Source organism: Podarcis bocagei (assembly GCF_964188305.1).
Source record: "Podarcis bocagei genome assembly, chromosome: 17".
In the NCBI taxonomy this organism is placed as follows: Eukaryota; Metazoa; Chordata; class Lepidosauria; order Squamata; family Lacertidae; genus Podarcis; species Podarcis bocagei.
This window is the reverse complement of record NC_138143.1, coordinates 10684278-10700238: the sequence shown is the minus strand read 5'-3', so window position 1 is coordinate 10700238 and position 15961 is coordinate 10684278.

Sequence of the window (15961 nt, the reverse complement as noted above, 5' to 3'; positions counted from 1 at the left end):
TGACTGTGTTCTAGCTGGCTCCCTGCCATTGCCTTATCAGCCTGCATTCCAAGGGGCGGGGGACGATGCTCACCCTGCATGGCAGTTAACCCTCTCTGTTCCTGGCTGCTTCCTTCAATTGGCAGCAACCCTTCCCTGAGGGCTGGCTGCAAACCTTCCCTGGGGGTTGGCTCATTCATGACAGATGCACAAGTGCCACTGCAAAGTTCCTGGGATTTCAGGGAAGGAAGGGAGCTATGCAATCTGTTTGAGGCTGCATATGCCCTTTGGGCAGAGCATTTTCTGTGGACTTTTTCTCCTCTGTGCCTGCCTGCCTCTGCTCCCAGGCCCTCCCCAGATTGCCAAAATGTATTTCATTTCCATAGTTTGTAATCCCACCTCAAATTTTTAAAAAGTGAGATTGTTGCAGGCAATATCTGTTGAAAGTACAGAAATTAGTTGTTTAAGGATGTCAGCTTATTAAAGTACACTTAGTGATTAACGAGCTGTCAGTTGAAGGGTAGCGTACAAATTTAACAAATAATAATTTTCATATGAGCAGAACTTCAGTATACTTTGTTGAAATATTTAATTAGTGAAGGCTCCTGCTCATTGATAGGAGGGAAGCTAATCTGTATGTATTATATGACTTCATTTTTCCACATAACAAAGTAAAATATATATGTGTTTTTATTACAGTGTAATAAATAATAACCATCATTTGCCCTAATGATCACAATCCAGAACTTCCCTGATGTGTTGAGGTACCAGGCATCTAGTTCTACCTTCTTTGAGTAAAATTTATGTTGATGGAGGGAATGTAACATACATGTCTGGCTTTCGATCTTGGGCAAAAAGCTCTACTTGGGTTCGCAAAATGGTGGAGAGATGGGAACTGGGATGTATCGATCGGAGAAGAATAACCACCACATCCATCAGAGTACAAAGCAATCAAGTCCAATCTGTTTTCCCTTGATCAATCCAAACAAGATGGACCAATCCTTGGAGCACTACAAAGAACAAGAACATCCAACAACATGCTTCCATCACTCCCTCATTATTTCAAGCCAGGCCCTCTTCTGTGGTCCCTGCCCCAGGGGATTATTTTGTCCTGTTTGGCCCAAACAACCTTGGCAAGCCAAACAGGGAAGCTTGGTTGGCCTTGACCCATTATGAGACTGTATTAGAAGTGCCGTTGTTCGGCTTCCGGTTCCAGTCTGCCTTAATGGAGGCAGCTTCCATGATAGTGGGAGATCGTTGGCGAAGGAAAAACAAGGATGACTGAGGGTAATTATGCTTGCAAGTTTCCCCCAGAGACAGGGGGGAATGGGCTTCATTCACAGTTCATCTCAGTACCTGGTTCTCGCTCTGGCATGGAATGTGGGAGGGGCTGAGTGCAAAAGCACTTTGCCTGCCAACCCCCCCCCTGCCATTCAGAAACAGGTTCTCCTGTTAATTAGAGCTTAATTTGGACTAAAGTACAGGCACATGCTAGAAGAGATGAGATCATAAACTGCGGAACAGAAACAGCTGCAAGGTTGTTAAGGTCTGAACTTGAGAGAAGACTTCATTCACTGTTAAAGACGGTGGAGGGGGGGAGAGGAGTCTACGGCTTCTTTATATAAATAGTAATAATAATAATAATTTATTATTTATACACCACCCATTTGGCTGGGTTTCCCCAGCCACTCTGTGCGACTTCCAACAAAAGATTAAAAATACATTAAAACATCAGTCATTAAAAACTTCCCTAAACAGAGCTGCCTTTAGATGTCTTCTAAAAGTCAGATAGTTGTTTATTTCCTTGACATCTGATGGGAGGGTGTTTCACAGGGCGGGCGCCACTACTGAGAAGGCCCTCTGCCTGCTTCCCTGTAATCTCACTTCTCGCAGTGGGGAAACCGCCAGAAGGCCCTTGGAGCTGGACCTCAGGCTGAACGATGGGGGTGGAGACGCCCCTTCAGGTATACTGTGCCAAGGCCATTTAGGTCTTTAAAGGTCAGCACCAACACTTTGAATTGTGCTCGGAAACGTACTGGGAGCCAATATAGGTCTTTCAAGACCAGCGTTATGTTGTCTCAGCCACTGCTCCCAGTCACCAATCTAGCTGCCGTATTCTGGAATACTTGTAGTTTCTGAGTCACCTTCAAAGGTAGCCCCACGTAGAGCACATTGCAGTAGTCCAAGCGGGAGATAACCAGAGCATGTACCACTCTGGCGAGACAGTCCACAGGCAGGTAGGGTCTCAGCCTGCATACCAGATGGAGCTGGTAGACAGCTGCCCTGGATACAGAATTGATCTGCGCCTCCATGGACAGCTGTGAGTCCAAAATGACTCGCAGGCTGCGTACCTGGTCCCTCAGGGGCACAGTTGCCCATTCAGGACCAGGGAGTCCCCCACACCCGCCCTGTCCCCCCAAAACAGTACTTCTGTCTTGTCAGGATTCATCCTCAATCTGTTATACGCCAACCATCCTCCAACCACCTCCATTCTCTACATTTATGATTCAGCAACCTTCGCTTGTATGTTAGTTCAAATTATATATGTACAAGTGAGGAGGGATGAAACTGGATTATAAATATAGAACATTAAATGGAACTGTGTGTGTAAAAAGGGGGGAAAGTGAGGGAGGCTCTATTTTGCAAAAGGTTTATGATGAAAACTTAGAGCAGACTCTTCCCTATCCTTTATTATTTATGGAGTGAACTGAATAATGCTAAAAGGACTTGGAATTTAACTGGAAGTATAACTGCTCATTTATCTTCTTATTGGTACATCCCAGTTCCCATCTCTCCACCATTTAGCCAACCCAAATAGAAAATCATCAAATCATCAATTCTAGCACGTGGGAGGCCACCTAAATTATATAATTTGGTATTTGAACAATTGGTATTAGCAATTGTATTATAATTTGGTATTGTTATAATGCATGAAAGTCATACTTCTTCTGATTTTGCAGTGCAGTTCTCCGAGCCAAAAAACAACAACAAAAAACCACACAGAAAAGAATTGTATATTGTGGGAAAGTGTGAATACAAATTATACATATGTGAAAGCAGCACTAAGAGCGCATTATTTTAAGGAAAATGTGCATGGAAGTGCACAGGAATACTAGCACACTTTTTTCCCCTCACACAACTTAATAGAGAAATTAGGCAAACTAGAAATTTGGAAAGAGGAGATACTGAAATAAGCCCTAAATTGACAGACTTCCCCTCCCCTGATCCTGCCCATCTCTCCAGACCTCAGGCAGCCTGTCTTTATTTTTTCCTTCTTCTGAAATGCTGCATATAACATTTATTCATTTAAACATAGATTTGTCTAATTTTTTTTAAGAAAGAGTGCAATTTTTTTGGTTGAAAAAGGGCCCTAGGGATGATTGCGAAGTGGTTTTCACTGAGTTCAGTCTGGGAGAATATGATTTGTCTGACAAGAACACTGTGCATGCATTTGCAGAACAGCTGTGTTTCCACTGAGCAAATAAAGCTTTGCTCCTGTGCAGCCCAAGCTTTTATGATGTATATTTAATGAAAAGACAAACACCTGTAGTAAAAAAAGAAAGGTGCACTTCCTGTTCAGCAACAGAAATGTCTGATGTCATCAGACCTGATATTTGGTTAGTATGAAACAAAGCACCCAGAAGAGCTTCATTGGCCGCCGTTCAGTTTAATACAGTATATTAATTGTGTTCATTTAGGCTATATTTTTAGCCTGATGTTCAATCGTATTGATTTCCAAAGCAGAACACAATTAAATTACAATAATACAAATGTAATCAATGCTTCCCCCCCTTAAAAAATATGTTTAGGGGCACTCTCATTTTTCTACTCATATTGAAATGTGGTCCCTCAATGAGGCCAAACTTAGATTCACAAAATGTTTAGGGGTATGTGTACCCCTGTGTCCCCCCCAGAAAAAAAGCACTGAATGTAATAATAAAACAATGCAACAGCAGAATGCCAAGATAAAATCAAAAGCCAACATTAAAAAATGGATCTTTGGTTAATGGTTCCACCTGCAGGGAACAACTTTAGCCACAGTTAGTTGAAATAAAGACCTATCTCTCAGCTTGAATAATAATAGCACACATGATTTTAAGCCTTAAAACTGGGCCCAGGGCTGTGATTAACCTGATTCTTCCTTAATTATCTAAAAAAGGGGATATCTCAATCTACCACTTCCCTTTATTTCTCCACATACCTTGACTACTAGCAGCCTCCACACAATCACATAAAATAGGCTGATTTGGTAGTCAGCACCGCTCAGTCACTGTTTACTTTTATAACTGGGGTTTGGCTACAGTTACCCATGTAGTCGTAATCTAACTGGACTACTACAATGTACTTTATGTGGGGATGTCCTTGAAGACAGTGCAGGCAGAAGTTTCAGCTAGTGTAAAATGCTGGTGGCCAGTGGGGGTTGCAGTGAACAAACTGTCTGCACTGACTCCCAGTCAGCTCTTGAGATTGATTCTGAGTCCTGGTTGCTCTGAGAAATGGCTGGAGTCCTGAATACCTTTGTCTCCTGCTATATATACTGTTATACGTTTGTGGGAGACAAGACTCCCCTAAAAATTTCAGGATTCAGTAAAGACTTAGAATTTAAGCAACCCCCTAAATCATGGGTAGGCAAACAGAGGCCCGGGGGCTGAATCCGGCCCAATCGCCTTCTAAATTTGGCCCGCAGATGGTCCGGGAATCATTGTGTTTTTACATGAGTAAAATGTGTCTTTTTATTTAAAATGCATCTCTGGGTTATTTGTGGGGCCTGCCTGGTGTTTTTACATGAGTAGAATGTGTGCTTTTATTTAAAATGCATCTCTGGGCTATTTGTGGGGCATAGGAATTCATTCATTCCCCCCCCCCAATTTAGTCCTGCCCCCCACAAGGTCTGAGGGACAGTGGGCTGGCCCCCTGCTGAAAAAGTTTGCTGACCCCTGCATCCTTAGGTCCAGTAGGGACAGGAGTTTAAACCACTTTTTCCATATCCAGGAAATTGCCTGGCAGAAATTACCTGGCAGAGGAGCCATCAGGAAGAACAGGGAAGGAAGTGCTAGTTTTGCAAGATGGAGAAAGGGGCTGGAACACCACGTGGGCTTGCTGAGACAAGTTTAATGAAGACACAGACAGCATGACTGATTTCTCTGTTGGCAGACCCAAGCCTGCTGCACCTATGCGAGAAGCAAAGGCCCCTCAGGGTGCAATGTTGGGATTCTCCATCTAGGCTCAAGTTATATATAAACCATGGGTCGGCAAACTAAGGTCCGCGGGCCAGATCAGGCCCAATTGCCTTCTAAATCCGGCCCACAGACAGTCTGGGAATCACTGCGTGGATCGCCAATGCGTGGATCGCCAGCGCTTGAGCTCTTTCCCTCTCCCTCCTTCTCCCTCACACGGCAGTGGTGGCGCCTCCTCCCTCCTCCTGGCTTCTCCCTGCCCTGCCTAGAGGAGGAAGGGGCTGGGCTTTGTTGGTGCCAGCCCCTCTCCGGAGCCCTTTCACGCGCCGCTCATCGTCCCTCGTTCATTTTTTTTCTTTTCAAAATATAGTCCGGCCCCTCACCAAGTCTGAAGGACAGTGAACCAGCCCCCTGCTGAAAAAGTTTGAGGACCCTTGAAATAAACCATCTATCATAAAGTCACCACAGCATCCGTTGTGCCTCATTTCCAAAGGAAACACAAACCCTAGGTAAGTGCCTAGACCCCTGGAATCTTGCACTGCTCAGAGATCAGGCTGGTGTGTAACAATACATTAATGTATGTCTGTGGCCTTGTCCTGAGTCATCTAATTTCCAGTGTTAAAGCAGTGCAATAACTGCAGGGTACTTCCGCCTGGCAATATCTAGGAGGCTTCCATTGACAGGTAGAGTGCTTTCTCTGATCACATATGTTTTACAGACTTTGGTTCCGTGCCCGCTGCTGCAAATGCCTTTATTGTTGCTGTCAGGGGTTTAGGTGCAGAGGCACGGGCAAGGGAGGAAACAGAGAGCGAAGGGGAGGAGACAGAGGAAAGGATGAGTGATGACGACGACCCGAGATCTCCCAGTCTTTCCAGTGAATCAGAGGATTCACAGAAAGGAGCACCAGTGGCCAGGGCAAGGGGGGAATCTAGAGAGGCACCCCAGGAAGATAGAGCCAGAGGAGACTCAGGGGGGAGCAGCTGGAAATCGGGACCAGCGTCACCGCCAGGAAGCAGGGAAGAGGAAAGGAGCCAGGGGGGAAGCGCTGGCAGCTCACCACAGGAGGGAGGGCAGGAGTCAGGAGTGGCCACACCTCCATCGGGGAGCGAAGAAACGGTTAAGAGGAAAGTGGAAGGTTGGGCGCGCGCGCCAAGTTCAAATGCAGAGGAAGGCGGCGCAGTGAGCAGCCCCGAAAGGGAACCAGGTCCTAAAGCCCGGCGCAAGGAGGCAGAAGGGTCCGGGTCAGCGTCAGAAGAATCCCGGAAGGAAGAAGCCCCGGGGGGTAGAGGGACCCAGAGGAGGACAGTCAGGAGGAAAAGGTGGAGCAAGGCTAGGATATTAAGTTGGTGCGCACGGGGCGGAGACTCAGACGGAGCCTCGCCGGTCTAGCTAGTAGACGTAGAGTTGCAGACAGCAGCGTGAGAATGGAAACTGTAATTCAATAAAGACTTTTACTTAATGACCGCTGGCTAGCGTGATCCTCTGTGAGCTAGGATCTTGAAGCAGCTCTGACAGTAGGCTCCGTCTCCACATTGTGGGCATCTGCAGCCTCGAGGAGGGGAGAGAAACAGGCGCCCACTAGCGAGCTCACGAACGGCAGGAGACATGACGGCTGAGCAGCAGATAGAGGACCTCAGAAAAGCAGTGGCACAACTGAACGCCGAGGTTCTCGCATCCAGGAAGAGAGAGGACGAGGCAGCTGCCGCCTGCAGGGATCTCCAAGTCAGGTTAGACGTACTGGCAAAGCAAACACCCCGGCAGGAGGGAATTGGGTTGGCGAGACGGACAGGCGGGCTACTCTCTCACTTCGATGGGAACCTGCAACAGTATCCCAACTTTAGAGCCGACGTACTGTGCGCACTGCAACTGTTGCATAAAGACTTTAGAGATGAACAGGAGAGAGTGGGGTTCATCATGTCCCATCTGCATGGGGAGGCGAAAGCATGGTTGCGCAATTTATGGAGAGATAACGATCCGGCGCTCCAGAATGCGGATGCCTTTATTAAAGCGATGGATGGGTGTTTCTTATCAAGTATTGACATTGATCTTGCACGGAAGGAGGTGCATGGGCTGAGACAAGGGAGGGCCAGCGTCAGACAGTATCATGCCCGCTTTTTCGCCTTGGTCAGCGCCCTGGAATGGGACAGAGATTCGGCTCCTGTAAGAGACCTCTTTTGGGAGGGACTGCACAACTCGATTAAAGATGAGATAGCGAGGGGGGAGAGACCCCGAACCACCCAGGAGGTCGTTCAGAGGGCTCTGGCAGTGGGGGTGAGGCTGGAAGGACGTCCGTGGAGCAAGGACGAAGGACGTGGAGGGCGCGAACCAGCCGGGGGCCCCTCCTTCTTTCCCAGAGAAGCAGCGCGGGCGCAATCCACGCCTCCGCCAGGAGGAGGAGCCGAACCTATGGAGGTTGGAGGTGCAAGGGCTCAGTCAGCAACCAGAGCCCTAGCACCGGCAGCAGTGAAGGCGAAGCCTCCTAGAGGGACCAGGAAGTGTTACGTCTGTGAGCAGCCAGGGCATATGGCGAAAGAGTGTCCCCAGAGGCCCCACAAGCTTACTGCAGCCTCAGCAATGGTGACTGCAGCAACGCAGCAGGGAGGACCACAGCAGGGAAACGGCGATGTCTGGCTGGAGGAAGAGGCCCTGGGGCCCAGCCAGACGTGTTAGTGACGCAGTCCCCAGAAATTTTACAGCCAGTGAACCCTCTCCCGCCCAAACCAGTAGTGAGGCTCACAGCATCTCTCCAGCTGCCAAATGGAATCACCATGGACGTGCCAATCACCATCGACTCCGGCAGCAACGCGGACTTTATAGGGCAGGAATTTGTCGACAGGCACGCTGTGCAGTTGCTGCCGGCCACACTGCCCCTGCAGGTTGTCACGGTGGATGGCAGGGAGCTGCTAGGGGGGCAAGTGGTGAAGCAGACGCCACCAATGGTGATGCGACTTGGGAATCACAGGGAAGTCATCAGCTTCAACGTCACTCAACTGTCTGACACGCCCATTGTATTGGGCATGAGTTGGCTGGACAAGCACAGCCCAACGATGGCTTGGTTCCAGAGGCAGCTGGTCTTCGGCTCTTCCTTTTGTGCTGAACACTGCATCGTACCCAGGCAGGAAGGAGAGGAAGAGGAGTCACAGCTGCTGCTAGGCACGCTGCAAGCGATTCCCCACAAGTACGCAGAATTTCTGGAAGTTTTCTGCGAGAAGGAGGCGGACAGGCTACCCCCTCACAGACCATATGACTGCAAAATTGACCTGCTGCCGGGGGCGGCGCTGCCTAAAGGGAAGCTGTATTCCATGTCTGAGGACGAACTGCAGGAACTCAAAGACTTCATCGATCATAATTTGGAGCGCGGTTTCATCCGGGAGTCTAAGGCAGCGGGGGGCAGTCCTGTATTCTTTGTTAAGAAGCGAGACACGCCCCAAAAAAGACTCGTAGTGGATTACAGGATTTTGAACAGTGTGACCAAGCCGTCGGACTTCCCCATGCCCCGCATCGACGACCTCCTGGCGAAGGTACGGAAGGGAAAGGTGTTCACCAAGTTGGACCTGCGGGGGGCGTACAACCTCATTCGCATGCGGGAGGGTGATGAGTGGAAGACAGCCATGTTCACGCCACTGGGTACCTACGAATACAGAGTTATGCCTTTTGGACTGCAAAATGGCGCTCACGTTTTTCAAGCATTTATGCATCACGTGTTGGCGGGACTTCTCTACAAGACGTGCGTCTGTTTCTTGGATGACATCCTGATCTTTTCGGAGTCGCAGCAAGAACATGACAAGCACGTCAAGGAAGTGCTGGGCAGGCTAAAGCAACACAGGCTCTACGCCAAGCTGGAGAAGTGCCAATTTGACGTGCCGGAGGTGGATTTTCTGGGCTACAAGCTGTCTGACAAGGGGCTCGCCATGGACAGCGCCAAGGTTCGAGCAGTGTTGGATTGGAAGAGCCCACGCAACCGGAAGGAGGTCCAACGGTTTGTCGGCTTTGCGAACTTCTATCGCAAGTTTATCAAGGGCTTCGCGATGCAGACGGCGGCCATCACTGACACCCTTAGCTCCAAGAAGAAGAAGTTCATCTGGACAGAGCAGGCGGAGCAGTCCTTTCAGGCCCTCAAGCGTCTCTTCGCGTCGGAAGAGCAGTTGCTTCATGTCAACCCCAGCATGCCGATGAGGGTGGAGACAGACGCTTCGGACAGAGCAGTGGGGGCGGTCCTGCTGCAGAAGGACCCGCAGGGCGTGTGGCGGCCGGGAGCGTTTTACTCCAGGAAGCTCAGCAAGTCCGAGCAGAACTACACCATATGGGACAGGGAGTTGCTGGCCATTCATGCAGCGTTCAAGGCGTGGAGGCACCTTCTGATCGGCGCCAAGCACACGGTGCAGGTTTGCACGGACCACAAGAATCTGGAACACTGGCGCACGGCACAGTTCCTGAACCAGAGGCAGATACGTTGGGCTGAGTTCTTTGCGGACTTCGACTTCCGAATAGAGTATGTCCCGGGGGACACCAACATCATGGCAGACGCTCTCTCCCGCAAGCCACAGTATCTGGAGGACGCAACACCAGCGGCCGCCATGCACATCTTTGCACCGACAGTGTGGGCGTGCGCCGCGGCGACCGTGGACCTAGAGGCGGTGCGGCGAGCGTTGCAGGGGGACTCCTTCGCACAAACGAAGATGGCAGAGGTGCGAGGGGGCAAGGCAGCGGCCGACGGTTTCCAGCTAAGAGATGGATTGCTCATCCGTAAAGGGGCCGTCTACGTGCCGGGTGACGAACTTCGAGCCAAGGTGCTACAGCAGCTGCACGACGCACCCACGGCCGGGCACTTTGGCAAGGAGAAGACGGTGGAATTAGTAGCCAGGGATTTCTGGTGGCCTGGAATGAGAGGGGAGGTCGCAGACTACGTGGCGAGGTGTGACACCTGCCAGAGGGCAAAGCCGGTGCACAAACCGCCGGCTGGACTGTTGGAGCCGCTGCAAACTCCGGTCGAACCTTGGGAAAGGGTGGCTCTGGACTTTGTCACGGATCTGCCCAGCTCAAGGGGCAAGACGGCAGTGTTGGTGGTTGTGGACCTGTTCTCCAAGATGGCGCATTTCATTCCGTGTGCTAAGGTGGCCACGGCAGAGCAAACCGCCAAACTGTTCATAGACCACGTGTTCAAGGTTCACGGTCTGCCACGGTCTATTCTGTCCGACCGCGGGCGGCAGTTCATCTCGAACTTCTGGCAGAAGCTGATGGGCTTCCTAAACGTCAAGATCAATCTGGCGTCGGCGAGACACCCGCAGACCAACGGGCAAGCGGAGCGAGCCAATGCCATCATGCAGCAGTACCTGAGATGTTATGCGAACCAACAGCCTGCGACGTGGGTGGATTACCTGCCGCTTGCAGAGTTTGCCTACAACAACACGAAGCACGTATCCACGGGCGTCACGCCGTTCTTCGCCAACAACGGGCGGCACCCTAGAACCTTCCCGGGACTGGAATGCAGGGGAGAAGGGGAGCCGCAGTCAGCAGATGCGTTCGCGTCGGAGCTGCAGGAAGTCCACGATCAGCTGCGGCGCCACCTGGAGCTGGCTAAACACGCATACAAGGTACAAGCGGACAAACACAGAAGGGTTGGCGAAGAGCTCCACGTGGGAGACTGGGTCTGGTTAGCAGCCCACGCAGTGCCGGCCAGGTCGTTGGCCAAGAAGAAACTAGGGCATAAACAACTGGGGCCCTACCAAGTCGAAGAGCAGGTCAACCCGGTGGCTTTCAGGCTGGCGCTTCCGGAGGGTTCCAGAATGCATCCGGTGTTCCACAGATCGGTGCTCACTCCCTACAAGGCACCGCACAGGTTCCAGGAACCCGGAACGGCGCCGAGTCCGCTCAGAGAAGGAACGGGGCACGCGGGAGTGGCACAGGAGGAGCGCATCAACGAAGTCACGGAGATTTTGGACTCCAGATGGGGGGAAGAGGGAGTAGAATACTTTCTCGCCAGGGAGGGCACCCCGGCCAGTGCGAACAGCTGGGTGCCGGGCTACGCTTTAGACGAACCTCTGCTCAAAGACGAGTTTCATGCTCTCTTCCCACATAGACCTATGCCAGCGGACTTTTTCGACGACTGGCTTTTCACGCCCACGCTTTCGGACAGCACGTTCAGGGGGTTCGACTCGGACGAGGAACCGACACGAGACGTCCGTTCCCCGGAGGGGTCACCCTCGGGATCTGTCTCAGAACCCTCGTATTGGTGGGACGATAGGCCGGAGGAGCAGTTCCGCAGGAAGTGGCTGGACTGTTCTGGCCGAGCAACGCCGCCTGGAGGAAGTGCGGGAGAGACGGACATGGACATTTTCGGGGACGACCCTGGTTTCGAGCACGGCGGCACAGAGATGGAAGAGGAGGTGACTGTCGTCAACGAGAGCAGGGAGGAAGACCCGGAAGAGTTCCGATGGAGGCCTGCCACGGGAAGCGACCGATATCCGACGTTCGTCCCTTTGCAACAGCAGCCCCCAGCTCCAGCACCGGAAGGAGGGGAGGGGGGACTGGGGGGCTTCGAGGGGGGGATGGATGTCAGGGGTTTAGGTGCAGAGGCACGGGCAAGGGAGGAAACAGAGAGCGAAGGGGAGGAGACAGAGGAAAGGATGAGTGATGACGACGACCCGAGATCTCCCAGTCTTTCCAGTGAATCAGAGGATTCACAGAAAGGAGCACCAGTGGCCAGGGCAAGGGGGGAATCTAGAGAGGCACCCCAGGAAGATAGAGCCAGAGGAGACTCAGGGGGGAGCAGCTGGAAATCGGGACCAGCGTCACCGCCAGGAAGCAGGGAAGAGGAAAGGAGCCAGGGGGGAAGCGCTGGCAGCTCACCACAGGAGGGAGGGCAGGAGTCAGGAGTGGCCACACCTCCATCGGGGAGCGAAGAAACGGTTAAGAGGAAAGTGGAAGGTTGGGCGCGCGCGCCAAGTTCAAATGCAGAGGAAGGCGGCGCAGTGAGCAGCCCCGAAAGGGAACCAGGTCCTAAAGCCCGGCGCAAGGAGGCAGAAGGGTCCGGGTCAGCGTCAGAAGAATCCCGGAAGGAAGAAGCCCCGGGGGGTAGAGGGACCCAGAGGAGGACAGTCAGGAGGAAAAGGTGGAGCAAGGCTAGGATATTAAGTTGGTGCGCACGGGGCGGAGACTCAGACGGAGCCTCGCCGGTCTAGCTAGTAGACGTAGAGTTGCAGACAGCAGCGTGAGAATGGAAACTGTAATTCAATAAAGACTTTTACTTAATGACCGCTGGCTAGCGTGATCCTCTGTGAGCTAGGATCTTGAAGCAGCTCTGACAGTTGCTATTATTAGTTGATTGGTTATTCATTATGCTATATTTTTAGCTTTAAAGTTTAATGAGCTATTATTCATATCTGCAGCTCATTTTTAAAGGAAGTTTTAATGTAGAAAGGTGGCTGATCCATAATTCAGTCAATAAATATAAAGCGTCCTTTAGTCAACCCAACCAGCCTGTGTGTCTCCAGACCTTACACAACCACTTTGTTAATGTGGAGTTATGAACATTAGCTGCCTTTGGAGTGATTTGGAGCAGTGTGTTGTTCTTGGCATGGCGAGACCTTCAGTACATTCCTAGATCAAGGTCATCTGACTCAGCCTGGAGTGTTTTTTAAAAGGGTTTCCAAAACATGATATGTGGCCTTGACACTGTAGAATTCGCATAACAAAACCCAATGAGAAAGTCACCCTGTGTTTTACTCATTTCAGCTCTTGATTAACAAAAATACAATTATGACTGAAGATGATTAACTCTAAAAATCCATGTTTGGCACAAAGATATTTGAATGTGTGCAGGTTGTAGCACTAATGGAACAACATCCCCTATTTTCAAAGCTCCTTAGTCCCTGTTTGGAAATTGCACGGAAGAGTAGGAGGCACTCAGCCCTGCTTCTCCACCGAGCCCTTTAAGTGATGTGTGGTTTGGGCCCTCCACCCAAAACAAATAGGGGAGGGGACTGCATTAATTAAGCAAATCCTTCACAGCGCCTGATTGGCCAGATGGGGTTTTTGACCTGCCACTTAAGGTCCAATGACAGGGATGGCAAACTTGTGACCTTCCAGATGTTGTTAGATTGCATCTCCCATGAGTCCTGGTCAACGTGGCCAATGATCAGGCATTATGCAAGTGGTAGAAACATCTGGTGAGCTGCAGGTTCCCAGTCCCTGCCCTACAAATATTGTAAGCATCTATCCTTAATTATGCAAATGAAAAGTTTCCAGAAGCTGGACAACATGGATATCTTGCAAAAAGTCAGTAAATAATGTCAAATGGTGCTCATTAGATCAGCTTCATCTGAAGGTGAAGGCATATACAGTGGTACCTTGGGTTAAGAACTTAATTCATTCCGGAGGTCCGTTCTTAACCTGAAATTGTTCTTAACCTGAAGCACCACTTTAGCAAATGGGGCCTCTTGCTGCCACCGTGCCGCCAGAGCACGATTTCTGTTCTCATCCTGAAGCAAAGTTCTTAACCTGAAGCACTATTTCTTGGTTAGCGGAGTCTGTAACCTGAAGCGGATATAACCTGAAGCGGATGTAACCCGAGGTACCACTGTACTCGCTGTGGACCCCACTTTGGGATGTAATGATTCTAGGTGTTCATTCCACACAAAATGAATGTGCAGGTAGGGGGCATAACACTGGTAGCCTCTTCCCCATGTATTAGAACGTCTCAAGAGAGCTTCTTCAGCATTCTTCAGGACAGGTTGCCTGGGGTGAGGAGAGGGCTTATCTACACTTACCTTTTGCCTTGCTTTTTCCAGGCTCTGTGTCCAAGTGCTCTTTCTTTCTTTCTTTCTTTCTTTCTTTCTTTCTTTCTTTTTGCTCCATAGCTTTCCCCGTGAAAACCTGCTCTTTAAAGCTGAAGCACAACAAATAGCAATTTGGGTTTTCTGCAGATTGCCATTTTCTCCAATTCAGCTTTAAAGAGTGGGTTTTCACAAGCAATGCTATAGGGCAAAAACCAAAAAGAAACAAAGCCAGCACTTGGACACAGAGGTTTAAAGTGCAGACCTTTGCCTTACAAAAGGTAAGTGTGGATAATTTCTAACTGATGGAATGATTGTTTGATCTGCTTATTTGTCAGTCTTTTGCATTCTGGAGCGATCGCCTCATTGGAGAAAAGGCCATGTGACTCTTTTAAAAATGTCTGTAGGCACCCTTAGTTTGTCTCTGACAGCAGAGGGCCGACTTTCGCAGCAAAGCCTTTTTCAAAAACCACAAGAGCTCTTCAGCTCACAAAATCTGGAGTCTGTAGGCACAGTTTAACAGCGGCTAGCTTAACAACATTCCCCAAATGAGCACTTGCTTGCCCTTTCTATTACCTGTGGGCCATCATCGGTAACATTGTGCACCAACACCTCACATGATTCCTTCCTGAGTGTTGATCCTGGCTGGTTGACAATCAATTTACTGTGCTTATGAATAGTGAATATGTCTTTTATCTTCTCTCTCTCTCTCTCTCTCACTCACACACACACACACAGAGAGAGAGAGAGAGAGGGAGGGAGGGAGGGAGGGAGGGAGAGGGGTGTGTGGGGAGAGATAGACTTAAAACTTGTTTGGCTACTTAGTAGAAATCCTGTATTTGAGCTGACGAGAAGTTTCTAGCACAGTGTTTCCCAACCACTGTTCCGCGGCACACTAGTGTGCCGCGAGATGTTGCCTGGAGGGAGGCGGGCGAGTCGGGCGGCGAGAGGCGGGGTGGCGGCGGCGAGGAGAGGCCGCCCAGCGCGGGGCTCTCGCCGTCTGCCTGCCTGGCTGCCTGCGAGCTCGGCGGGCAGCGCCTCCGTCCGCAGCGCCCGCCTCGCGGCTCTCATTCCCTGCCCCTGCCAAAGCTCACCCAGCCAAGCCGCGCTCTCCTTCCTGCCTCGCTTTGCTGCCTCCTCCCCCCCCCCACCCCCAAAGCTTGGAGGTTCCCCAGCAAGGGGGAGGGAAAAAATTGAAACTTACACTTTCGTGCATCCCTCCCTGCGTGACGCTGCGCGCTGACGTCACGGGGCTGTAATGGTGGTGTGCCTCGAGATTTTTTTCATCAAACAAGTGTGCCTTTGCCCAAAAAAGGTTGGGAAACACTGTTCTAGCAGACATTCTCATACACGTAATAAGCTGATTTGAAACTCCTGTCACTGCTGTGAGCCCAGACAGTCTTCCTTTGTTTTCTGGAGGGAGGTGAAAGCAGAAGCAATTACCCAGGAGGGACATATACAGCTTATCAGATCAGAGGGGATGAAGGAATTGTGCACACAGTTGAAAAACAGGGTCCTCAGTCACGTAGGGTTTGGCTCTCTGCTACATAAATTCATGGGGAAACCTATACCAAACCAGCTTTATGGGTAACAAACTTGCAGGGTTAGATCTTTTAAACTTCTGAAGAACACCAAGAAAGAAAAGGAGGAATCCTAAATGCCCGTCTTCTTGACAGGGTTCCTTACGGAGATTGACAATTGGCAGTGAAATATTGCAGGGCTGAAGCTGTCCATCAGCACTTGCCACATGTCTGTTTCCTCTTTGGCTCCTTCCTGGGTCTGACTGCTTTGCCCAGGAAGAGGACTGTGATGATAAACCTACAGAAATTGTATTTGAAACCATTTTTTAGTAGCATTTGATCTGCCCTGCTTTAGAAATGTGGCTTCCTCGGTTACCTTCTCCACCCCCAGTGGATCTAGGAAGCCCACCTTTTGTGTGACCATCCTCACACCAAGGCCCTTTAGCAGTGCAGGCTGGTCTGATAGAGCCAATGGGGCACTGCCTCTCCTCCAGTCCCCACCTGCCTGCCC